Raw genomic sequence first — 13541 nt, 5'->3', positions numbered from 1 at the left:
CAGAACTCGTAGGGTGTCTTCGGCATTAATAAAGTTGTCGACCTAGTCCATGAATTCTAGTAATGTTGCTAGGGTCCTTCTGGCCAATTCGGCCATAAACTGGGACTGATGCCAAACTGCCCCAAGGAGCTCCCCCAAGGTTATTTTCTCATCTTGGTCGTCAGTGGTCATGCATTCCTTATTGAATCTTGCCAAGTATGTCTTGAAGATCTCTTCTTCAGTTTGCTTAATAGTAATGAGGTAAGCCACAGGGTGTCGTCTTCTTCAGTTTAACATGAACTGGGTTAGGAAATGTCATGCCAGTTCATCGAAACTATCAACGGAACCGGGCACCAGGGACCCAAACCACACTTGTGCCGACCTTTTCAATGTCAGCAGGAATGCTCTGCATGCTACCTTGCCGGGGTAGCCATGCAGTTTCACGTGGGCTTTGAATGTGTCCAGGTGCTCTAAAGGAGGGTCTCATCCTCCATCATACAACTTCATGGTGAGAATCCTGAACTTCAGGGATAGAGGAACAACCATTACCTCTTCTATGTAAGTTAAGCCTATGCATGCTAGTAGCTGGTCCACGGATGATGATGTGCCCACCTTCTTTGCAATCTCCTCATATTTTCCCCGAAGGTTGTGGAATTCGTCCTTCATATTTTTTCATTCCTCCACGTCATTTGCTCTTACCCTTGTGTTCTAGGACTCCTCATGCTCGCCACTACGGAGGTCAACTTCTTCAGTATGTTCCTGATGAGGTTTTCGTAGGTCCCTGTTCTCCTAGCAGAGTTTCAATACCTTACCTGTTAGCTTGGTTACCCATTCTTCCATGGTTTTTAGCCTCACTTCCATGGCAATTTCGTCTTGACCCCAAGTCGCCTATGAACAGGTTTTCGCGAGTATACGAAGTACATGTAAGACCTACAAAGATCTTTTAAAAATATCCCACAGACAGTGCTACTGTTAACGTAGTGTTTCGTACAATCTTGATTGGGTTCCAGGGACTCAGGCCTTCTTTATTGGGCTTGCACAATACTAAGAAAGAGAGGTTTGAGGAGGTCAACCTGGGGCCGGAAAGCCACCAATGCCAAAATCAATAAGAGTTGCAAAGTGTTGGCTAATAAGTTTTAGAGAGAGATGGGGAGAGTCAAAGAGCTTTTCTTGTATTTGAAGGTGGCTATTTATATTGGTGCCAATAGGGGGGAATAATCCTCTCTGTCTCCATGGACATTTTCCCTTCTCATGATTCCTCACTCAATCTCATTAATGCAGCGTGCCTCAGCGGCGGCACTATTAATGCGGTGCTTGGCCCAGGTTGGGTTGCCCTTAATGCGGCATTGTTTGCCGTCTAATTTGGCCATGCTGGCTTCTTTTGTGGCCCTTTGATGAAGCAGTGTCAGAGATTTAAGGGTTTCCCCTTACTTTGCATTTGTCTAGGTAGTTAGGTACTCGAAGGTCAAATGTTGTCCAAGGAGCTGCCTGGCCAACGCATCCCTTTCCTTGGTCTTGTCTGTGAATCGAGCTGATGGGACTCCTTTCTGCCGAGTCATGGGCCTTGCCCCTTTCCTGCCTGGTTGGGCTGATGCTAGGCCCAAGGCTAAGAGGGAAAAATCCCCCTACAATATATATTGCTAGCTAGAAGGAATTTCAATTAATATATAAAACAATGTTCATTGAATCCAATTGAATGAATTCCTTCGAAGTTTATTTTTGACTAAATTCAAAGCCGCCATGCATGCATGCATCTTTTGTATGGTTCGCAAAAAACAAGCTAGTTCTTGAGGATAAGTCCACTTCATGGCCATCTTTACAATTTGGGTATTAAGTCATCCTGCATGCACGAGGCATGCATGAACCTTCTATACAGTCCCTCTTTGCATAGCATTTTCCCCACAAGATGCTAGCTGCATGGTTTTGTATTTTATTTTTTCTTTCATAGAAAGCTTTTGATCATATTTTCCAAACAAAGTAAATATAAAAAGAAGAAGAAGAAGAAGAAATAAATAAATAGCGTGCATGCTTCATAAGTAAATTATAGGCTACGGACCGCCTTATATATAGTGATGATCTACTACTACTAATAGTGAAATATTTTGTAAATAATAGTGAAATTATTTGAGTTAAGATGTGCTGTTGAGTTTTGGGAAAATAAAGAGAAAAATTTGAATAAAAATATTATAAATTTAAAATGTTGTTAGAATATAATTTTTTAATATAATTTTTGTTTTGGAATTTGAAGAAATTGAATTGTTTTTTGTTTGAAAATTTGGAAAAGTTGTAAAAATTAGATGAAAAAGTTAAAAATTTGAAATTGAAAAATGTTTATACTTGAGTGATGTTGAGAATGAGATTATGAGAAATTTTAAAATTAGATTAGATGATTTGTGTTCCCAAACGAGGTCTTAGATTGGCAACATGAATTATTACTTTAGTATGCCTATCTCTCTCTTACTGTGAACCCTATATTTTAGATGAATAATTCTAAACAAGCCTAATTCTAATATATACTACAAACTTTATTTGAGAGGTTTTAAGTGCTAGTTCAACTTGAACGCTTTGCTGCCATGTATATAGCTAATTAGTTTTTACCGGCATTTTTGTATCATCGGCAATAACATTGAAATTATGGGGCACTTTCTCCCACAAATTTTTATCGCTAGAAATAGAATTTTTTCTTACCATTTATATCGTTGCAAAATGATTTTCCTGGCTATTTTTATGGAAGGCAATTCATTTATGTTTTCCGGTTATGTTCGTATCGTATCAAGTCATAAATATTTAACTATATGACTCAACTTAAACCCGACCTATTAAGCTAAACGTGCCAGATTTTCAAACTCTAACACAACCTATTTAAATAACGAATCATACCATGTCATTCGTTTTGACACATTTAATAATTAATTAAAAATGAATAAACACGGCATGACTCATTTGAACCCATTTAATCTAAATGGGTTGGACTAATCCGCATAACTTATTTGATCTAATTAACATAATTTCATATAAAAGTTAAATCTATATTTATTAGTAGCTACAATATTCTAAACAAACAATTAGACTAATACCCATTAACAAAAAATATCGATATTTTTCAAGTTTTAACTTGTAATAAAATCAATATTATAATCTCAATATTAACAAATATGAGTTTTTTGTTTAGAATTACAATCTCTATGATAAAAACATAAGCATATTGAAAAATACCAATATCACAATCTAACAATAATAAAATTGTGAATGTGAGTAAAAATCTAAACGCGTCATAACGGGTTGGTTTCGTGTTAAGTGGGTTGATCCCTTAATGACCCGTTTATAAATTGTGTCTTAATGACTCAACCCATTTTGACCCAAACCTGTTAATATCAAACTCAAGTATGCTAATTTTGTATCGTGTTTATATTAAGTTCACAAGTCATATCACATATTTCCACCTCGATCTACATGAGGAAATACCAATGAAAGTATGCAATTGCTTTTCTTGCAATTTTCCATCAGTTTAAAATTGATTTTTACGATGATTTTGTGTCACTGAAAATTAACAATAAAGTCCTGGAGCACTTTTTCTTGTGATATTTTATCCATCCAGAATGGCTTTTCCCACAATTTTTATCACTAGAATTGGTTATTTCGAACAATTTTGTGTCGTCGAAAATGAAACTGGAATTATGCAACAGTTTTTCTTGCAATTTTGTTTTTTCTCAAAAATGGTTTTTTCTCACATATATCACATGAAATAACAATAAACCATTTTAGTAGTTTTCTTGTGATTTTTATTGCCTGAAATGGTTTATTCTTGGAATTTTATAACCGATTTTGTTCGCAATTTTTTATCACTAAAAATGAGTTTTTTTGTTGACTTTGTGTCACCTAAATAATAATGAAATTATGCAACAAATTTTGTGGTGAACTTTTTATCGTCAGAAATGATTAAATTTAATTAAATATTAGCTGCAATGGTCTGTACAATAAATCCAACGTAACATCTTCATTCATGAAAAACTCACCAAGATACAACCTAGCTTGTTGTAAGTACACAAAATCAATCAACATTGCCACAATGTCATTATACAACTATGTTAATTTTGTCTAACTAGTGCTCATCCATTTTCAATTGGAATTGTCAGTTTTGTCCAACTATTTCTTGCCAATTGAACATTCTTGGTCTCTATCTTAAATCTATAGCTCCACACGCACACCGTTTACATTCTTAGGCCTAGTTTGGTTTTATAAACTTTTCAAATCATCTTATCTCATCTCATCTCAAAATCTAAACATCATTCAAATACAAATATTTTTCAGTTTCAAGTTTTCACCTTTTCAACTTTGGACAATGCTTGTGCATCCCACATATGCACACTAGTGCAAATGGATTTTTTTTTTTCTTTTCTTTTTTTTTTCTTTTTTGGTCTTAAACATTTCTTAAACATCCTTAAGCATTAAGAAAAATACAAATACAAATTTACCAATAGTCACTTCCTTAACTATTAAGAAAAAAACTAAAAATAAACTTAAAATACACAAGTGGGCACATTCGGGAGTCATATTATCATTTTTCTTCAACATTTTCATCTAATTATTACCTAATCATTACAACTTTCTCAAACTTTCAAACAAAACACAAAAAAAAAAAAAAATTATATTCTAACCCTCTTTTAACTTTATAATATTTTTATTTAATTTTTTCTCTTTCTTTTTCCAAAATCTCATAAAACACTCATCATTTTATTACTATTTACAAATTATCTCACTATTATTCACAGATTTCTCATCTCATCCGTGCAACAAAACAAACCTTAAAGTCCTACAAATTCCATAACAATAATATTACAAATATAAGTTACATAATCTAACCAATTTTAAACTGGTAAACATGAATATTTCAATCAAATCTAGATTAGGGCACACAAAACATCTAAATTATGCAACAAAAACTTGATACATCTACTTTATAAACTATCTATGATGTTCATGAGCCCCCCTACCCCCAACACACACACGTCTATTCTATTATAATAAGTGGCTATCTAACTGTTACAGCAACTTTTCTTGTTTTCCCATTAAGCCCATTCGTATTGTAAATGGGTCAAAGTGGGGTTGGCTAAAGAGATAAGATGTCAGGTCTTCTCTTTAATTTTTTTTCACCTTTCCATCTTCTCTATTTTTCTACATATTCTCATTCATTTCTCTCTCCAAAACTAAACTCCTTTCCTTCTCTGTCTCTTCATCTTCTCTCTTCTTTAATTCTTCTCTCCTCTTCGTCTTCATGTTTGCATCTTCAGATTTTTTTTCTGTAGCTTTTTTTTTTTTTTTTTTGCATGTCATGGTAGATGTCGCTGAACGAAGGCCATCTCCTCCACTCTGCCTTAGATGCTGCGAATTTGGACCCACTGCAGCTCAACACTCTTTTCTCCAACAAAAACCAAAGCCCAGAGAGAGAGAGAGAATGCAAGGCTTCCAAATGTATTCCTAGGGTTCGATGAAAACCACCTCTCCATAGTCAACGACAGCTAGCTTGACAAAAACTCTACTAGGTGGATTTCATGTTGGCCTTTTTAGGGGTCTCATGTTTCGAATTTGATCATGTTTTGGGTTTGAATTTTTGCAATTTCTGATGGACCTGTGTTTCGCGCATTTGGGTCCGTCTAGATGGTTTTGCATTTTAGGGTTTTGGGGTTTAATTTCTTTGATTTTTTTAATCATTTAAAGCTTTATTTACTTTTTTTTTTTTTTTTTACATTTGAATCTAGGGTTTATTAATATTTTGGTTTTCAAGGGGCGCCAATTTTTGCCCCTATTCAACCGAGTGTAGTGATTTCAGTTTTTGTCTCTTTCATTTCGTCCCTGAACGAGTATCAGTTCAGCTCTTTCTCGTTTGTCAATATGGGTTATTTGGTCCTTTGAGAGCCAAATGTGGTGATTTGAGTTTTACTTATTTGAGTTATTGTTCTCATAGCTTGTCTCTCTCTCTCTCTCTATTTTTTATTTTTATTTTTATTTTTTTTATTTTTTTGGTTTTTGTAAGCAGATCAGATGCTCAAAGACGTTTTGATCTCTCTCGAAGGAACTTTTTTTGCTTTAAACAGAATGTTACAGGGAAGTCACTTGTAGTGGTAAAGGGGTCTAGCTTTATTGACTTTATTCAAAATGGGTTGTGTGGCTATTGATTTGTATGAAATGATTTATGATATGTGCTTCTTGAACGTGTTGATACATCAAAAAGTAATTATGTAAAGACTAAAAGTTGTAGAAGGGTCTAGCTTTTCCTTGCATTTTAAGGACTTGTGGGGGAATCCCGGACTTGGCAAGGAGGAGTGAGGTTCATGTTCAAGTCTTAAGATATGGATTTAAGATATGAATGCCTAGAAAGGATAGGATTTCCTGGAATGCAATGATTTTGGGCTATTTTTAGAATGGGGAGTGTTTGGAAGGATTAAGGTTGTGGCACTGTAGTTTGATGATGGAAAATAATTTTCAGATAGATCTGGATGTTTTTTTGTGCATGATAATTTAGAGCTATATATTCATGGTGTCAACATGCATCAAATAAACTAAACCTTCTTTTTAATCTCATCAATAGGAAAGTTTGATTTTACTATCCTAGCATGCTTTCGGTGAAGTTTTTTAGTGCAATTGGGTTTGAAGGAACTAGTTTATCACTAAAAGCCATATGTAAAAAGTAGCTCCCCCCTACTTAATCATCACCACATGAGCTCGGAGGTTTGTTAATTTATTTGCCTTTCCTTCCTGGGTTGTGCATCTCTCTTATATACATCATCTTCTATTTTGATGATCTAATGAAACATTGGTATGACAACCACCATTGGTTGAGAAAACTCTATTTTAACTGTAATGGTTGCTTATTTGCTAAACTTGCATCTATTTATGGCCTATTTTAATTTTATACTGTTGCACCTTCTACTTTATGAACAAATTGTAATTACTTTGTATATTTATTTTTTCATCCTATCCAAAGTGTATACTTTAAACATCCACATATTTCTCATCCCCTTGGTGAATTTGAATAAACGCTTAGCAATATTAAGATTTATGTTTTTGTCCATTACATAATCATCGTAAACTATTACCTATTACATATTAAATCAGTCTGTGGAGAGGTCTGTGATCATCCCTCTAATATTATTCTGAAATTTTATTTCTTGTTGATGCTTGAATAGTTGGATTAGCAATTGCAAGAAATGCACTAATGGGAATAACCTCTTTTTTTTTTCTTTTCTTTTTTTTTTCTTTTTTCTTTTTTAATGCAGGTTTATCGCGTGAGGCTACTAGGGGACTACAAGCATTCCACTGGAATCGCTTTTGTTGAGCTTGGTATGGTAATTCCACTGTCTTTCTTATTGCATGTTCAATCTTTTTTGTTTTTCATGCACAGTCTTGCTCCTTCAGAGCATCAAGATTTGTAAGAAATGAAGAGTTTTCAAATGACCAGTTCTTGGAAAGAAAGCTATGATGACCGTTCTAGATCCTAGCTCTTTGATAGCAGTGATTGCTACTTCCTTATGCTTATTATGTTAGATTCGAATGAAATAGTTCAAACTACATTCATGGGCCTTTTTTTTGTATATTATGTATAACTTTTGCTGGTTTTGACGCTAGTGTTTATATTTTAATGATACTAATCTTTGAGTAATTTGGGAATGAATTGAAAAATTCTTCTATATGGGTTTAAACCTCTTTCTTTAATTATAGCAGTTGTATTCGTGGATTGAATGTAGTTGTATTTAGTAAGATCAAGGAATAGTAGAAATTGGTGATTAACAATTTTTGTTTTTAGGCATATGATATCATTGTCTCAATCTGTAATTTGTATTGATAATTTCTACCATCGTGATATTATCCACAATATTATCCACAATCATATAACTTAAAAGGATAATCTAACTCTCATGATCTTATGCTAAGGTACTAACAGTTGATCAAGGATGTGTTGATTGAACTCCCTGAGCTAGAACAATGAGAATATGCTCTTTTTTCAATATAATATTTCCCTTCAGTAGATTTGCATTGTATTGTATTGTTACTAATTTACTTATTGCATATTACTCAAAAACATTATATTCAACACACATATATAGGGTAAAACTATGGATTTGATTAGGCCAACAAGTCTTTTTGGTTTCTAATCTATCACTAAGTTATCATCATCTAAAAATATTTGCTAAAATTTGCTCTTATTTTCTATGCATTAAATTAATCAATTTTTTGTAAAAGAACATATGATTTTTGTAAAACACTTGTTTGATCCAACTAAGCAAACGTGCTTTGCACGTTGCTTTGATCTAGTATATATATAAATATAAATATATATATATATATATATATATATAGGATGAATGGGTACTTAAGCAGGAACTTCCCCCTGTGAAAGTTCCGGCTCAAAATTCAGACCTTAAGAGTATTCAACAGTATTTTGATGGTACTGTAAAGATTTCTTTTGACCAACCTTTAATCAGAGAAAGAAGAAATTCTTTTGCTGGTTCTAGGTCTTCTTTTAGTTTGGACCAAGATCTGAGAGATAAAAATCTTGAAAGATACTTGAAGGATCATGAAAATCCCAATCGTCCGATCCAGATCAGGAAACTTCAGCCAAAAGAAGATCCCACTGACCAAGATATAAAGTTATATATATATTTATATATATATATATATATATGCCAAGTTCTTCTCTATAGATCAATGGCAACATGTGATTTTTCTTGTAGTGAATACTAGCCCACTACGTACCAAAACATGCAAGATGTCAAAACTTGTATTTCACAATCTATGACTAAGGACATGCAAAATATTTACAACAAAAATAGCTATATTAATGGTGGCACAAGCTGCATGCCAAATGAAACATGTCAATGCAAATGCAAATGTCAAAACTTGTAATCCAAATCAACCAGCTGAAAACTCTAAATATAGGATTAACAGTTACCATATTTATCTATATATGCAAATTTTGAGTAAAGTAAAACAGTTATCATGCAAAAAAAAAAAAAAAAGATCAACTCTGTGATACCCCGCAGATTTCCTCTTTGAAAAATACCTTCTTTTGCTAATAAATATCTTTAGAGACACCAAGTGTTAATGCTGAAAAATATTAGAATAAGTACGTTGAAAAAGCAAGTGAAAGAAGTGCAAACTAGCAAGCATACTCACTAATTCAGATCATTCTTACGAAAATTTTGCAGCAGGAGATATATTAATTCTTATGACTTATTCTTATGCAAACCAAGTAAGCCATAGGAGAGAAAAAAATAAAATAAAATAAAATAAAAAAATAAAAATTAACAGTCTGCCTGTACCATCTCAAATATGAGTTATGCTACACGTACGTGCCACAGTGCCAATAATGGAAACTTACTAAATAGAAAAAATATAGTTGCAAACACAATTGTGCACTAATCTGTGCATCAATGTGATGTGATTAGTCAAAAAGTAGATTTTATTGAAAACAGTGTTAATTTAAATTTTAAGTATGAATAAATCAGTATTGGTACATAGATTAGTGCGCGACTGTACTTGTATGTAGTAAAACTCTATCATGATCTAGCTATTAGCGGATACAGGCCATGACTAAACTACTAGTCGTTTTATTTCCATAGCTTCTTGTATATAATTGTCGTATACATTAGTTACTCTTTTATTCACTTTGCTTGCTGGCACAATGCTATAGGTGTAGTTAGTTTGTTTGTTAGAATATGTTTTGTATATGTCATCTCTTGGCAGAATGCGTTGTAATCATCTATTTTAGTGGAATGGAAGAACAACCTTTCCTCCATTAGTTTTGCTCCATGTTTCTTCTCTTGCTCGACTGCAAGTTATTTGTTTCTTGCTATCTTACATGGTATCATAGCCTCAAAGCAATTTTTAATGGCAAACCCTAGTCCCAATTCTTCCAAAACTCACTCTATCATTAACTCAAACACGTTATCTCCCTATCTCAATCTCAGTGATCCGGCCAACCCATTTCGTCTTGACCATGGTGATAGCCCCGCCCTTACCCTTGTCACCAACCTTCTCACAACAAACAATTATGCCACCTGGTCTCGCTCAATGCGCTGTGCTCTTTGCGTGAAAAATGAGCTTGGCTTCATCACAGGTTTGCTTGCCCAACCCATTGACCCCAATGACCCTTTGCTTGAGCTCTAGGAACGATGTAACAACATGGTCGTTTCTTGGTTCCAAAAGTCTTTAAGCCCTTCTCTTCAATCTAGCATTCTCTTTATTGATGATGCTCGAGAAATCTTGCTAGATCTTCAAGATCGCTTCTCTCGACAGAATGGTCCCCGCATTTACCAACTCAAGAAGGTGTTGGTTGCCCTGATTTAAGAACATGATTCAGTAAGCATTTACCATGGCATGTTAAAAGCTCTCTAGGATGAACTCTCTATGTACGATCCCATCCCTGTTTGCAATTGTGGCACAATAAAAAGTACCTTGCTGGATCGTTACCAGAGAGATTGTGTGCTTCAATTTTTAATGGGTCTCCATGACTCTTATTCCCCCATCCGAAACCTAATCATGCTCATGGATCCCATTCCCCCTGTTTCCAAAGTGTTTTTCCTTGTGCAACAGCAGGAAAGAAACCATCAAATGACCTCACATACTCCATCTTCTAAAACCATGGCTATGGTAGTTAAGAAACCCTACACCCCTTCCAAATTTCCTCCCAAGCCAAACCAATCCTCCAAGAAAAATCGTCCCTATTGTAGCCACTGCAAAATTACAGGCCATTTTTTGGATACTTGCTTCAAAGTTGGCAATGTTGAGCCCCCTCTTTGCTCACATTATCACTTAACTGGTCATACCATTGAGAAATGCTACAAACTAAATGGATATCTTCCAAGCCACAAATATCACACTAAGCAGTAGCAGCGATCTAGTTTCCTTGCAAATCAAACCACCCTTTCTTTTGCTACTGACCATGGTGATCACAAGCTTGGTTTGACCAAGCAACAACATCAAAAGCTTATTGCCTTGCTTCAACCTCAGGATCCTTCAATTGCAGCTTCTGCTGTTCACTCTAGCAATCCACCTCAAACCTCCCTTCATACAACATCTTGTTCCAAAATTCTGGTACATTCACTTCTTTGTCTACACACACACAGAGCTCAGCAAATCACTCTTCTATTAGTTGGATAACAGACACAAGTGCTTCAGACCATATGGTCTGCAGCACCACACTTTTTACCTCCATAACATCCATTGTTTCATACTTCGTCAAACTTCCAAACGACTCTTTAGCCCCTGTTGCACATATTGGAACAATTCAATTAACAAATTCCATCATCTTAAAAGATATTCTCTGTGTTCCATCATTTTCTTTTAATTTAATTTCAGCAAACAAACTAACATCTACCTTAATTGTTGTTTGCTTTTCTTTTCCACTCACTGTTTTATTCAGGACATGCCTTCATGGATAATGATTGGGAAAGGTGAACTCAAGCACGACTTGTACCATTTCATTTGCATGGAAGTTCTTCCCTCAGCTCTAATCAATTTCCTCTCAGCATACTCAGACAAAAACCATACATATTTCACTTATTTTACTTCAGTTACAAACCCTGTTTCCAATACTGATGTATGGAATTGTTGCCTTGGTCATTTATCATTTCCTAGATTACATTTCATATCTAATCCCATTGTACAAAAACATATCTCATCTATAAATGAAAACTCTTGCAGAATTTGTCCTTGGGCAAAATTTCATCGCTTACCTTTTCCTGTTAGTTCTCATTCTTCTTCAAGAATCTTTGAGATTATCCACTGTGATTTATGGGGCCCTTGCTCCACAATTGCACATGACATTTCAAAGTATTTTTTGACCATTGTAAATGATTTCTCAAGAACTACATGGCTTTATTTACTTGCAAATAAAACAAGAACCAGAAAATGCATCAAGGCCTTTCATAACCTTGTTGAAACACAATTTGAAGTGAAAATTAAAATCCTAAGCAGTGACAATGACGCTGAATTTAACATACACGAATTTTCTAATCAACAAGAAATCATCCATAACAAAACTTGTGTGGCTACCCTTCAACAAAATGGCATTGTTGAGAGGAAACACCAACACCTATTAAATGTAGCTTGTGCTCTACTTTTTCAAGCTGGTTTACCTTTAACATATTGGAATGAATCAATTCTAACAGCCACTTACATCATTAACAGGCTTCCCACACCCCTTTTAAATAATAAAACACCTTATGAGCTTCTTTTTAATTATAAAAATAAAAAAAATAAAAAAATAAAAAACCCAAATATGCTCATATGAAAATTTTTTATTCCTTATATTTTGCAGCCACACTTCTCAATAATAGAAAGAAATTTGACCCTAGAGGTCGAGCATGTGGTTTCCTTGGTTATCCTTTTAGAACCAAGGGTTACAAACTTTTGGATCTCAAAACTAGCACCATTTTCATTTAAATGGATGTTACGTTTCATGCATTTGTTTTTCCATTTCAAACATCTCCTTTCTTGCTTCCATAGTCACATCATTGCCAATTTTTTTCCCCCCTTACCTCCTCCATCACTCTTTCAATCCCTTACCGCTGTTGTTCCCATCTCTTCTTCCCCTTCAAATATTATCAACTCCATTTCCCCCACTCACTCCACTTCACCTTCACCTTCACCTTCACCTCTTCTCCCACCACATTCTCCCACCACATTCTCCCTTTTCTCATACACAAAACACTACCATTTCTCTGCCCACTACCCCTCCACTTTGCATGTCAAATAAAGCAAGAACAACTCCTCAATATCTTAAGGACTTCCACTGCAAACAAGTCTTGCTTGCACTACTACCTCACCAATCGGCTATAAAATGGTACGTCTTTTTCCCTTTCTAATTGCTTATCTTATAAGCATTTTAACCCTTCTTTTCAAGCCTTTTCTTCCTCAATTTCTCTTCAAACCGAGCCTACTTCATATAAACAAGCAATTAAGGATCCTGAGTGGTGCAAAGCTGTGGAGACTAAGATTGAAGCTTTGGAAAACAACCATACTTGGACCATCACTGATTTACTTGAAGGGAAGAAAGTAATTGATTGTAAGTATGTCTATCAAATTAAATTAAAGTTTGATGGTAATATAGAAAGACTTAAAGCTAAACTTGTAGCAAAAGGCTATACCCAAAAAGAAGGTATAGATTATAGCGAGACTTTTTCACCAGTTGGCAAAATTGTCACTGTTAGATGCCTACTTAGTATTGTTGCAATAAAGTATGGTATTTATATCAATTTGATATAAATAATGCATTCCTTAATAGTGATTTACATGAAGAAATCCTCAGGGTATAACAAGGGTAAAACAAATCAGGTTTGCAAATTGCTTAAAAGCCTTTATGACCTTAAGCAAGCATCAAGGCAATGAAACTCTAAACTCACTTCCTCTCTTCTTGCTTTCGGGTTCATCCAATCCAAGTCTGATTATAGTTTATTCACCAAACAAGAAGGGGACAGCTTTATTGCTTTATTGGTTTATGTTGATGATTTTTAGGTTGCTACCAATTCCAATGATTCTATTGCCTCCCTAAGAACTTTTCT

This window comes from Carya illinoinensis, chromosome 6 (genome assembly GCF_018687715.1).
Source record: "Carya illinoinensis cultivar Pawnee chromosome 6, C.illinoinensisPawnee_v1, whole genome shotgun sequence".
In the NCBI taxonomy this organism is placed as follows: Eukaryota; Viridiplantae; Streptophyta; class Magnoliopsida; order Fagales; family Juglandaceae; genus Carya; species Carya illinoinensis.
This window is presented reverse-complemented; position numbering follows the sequence as displayed.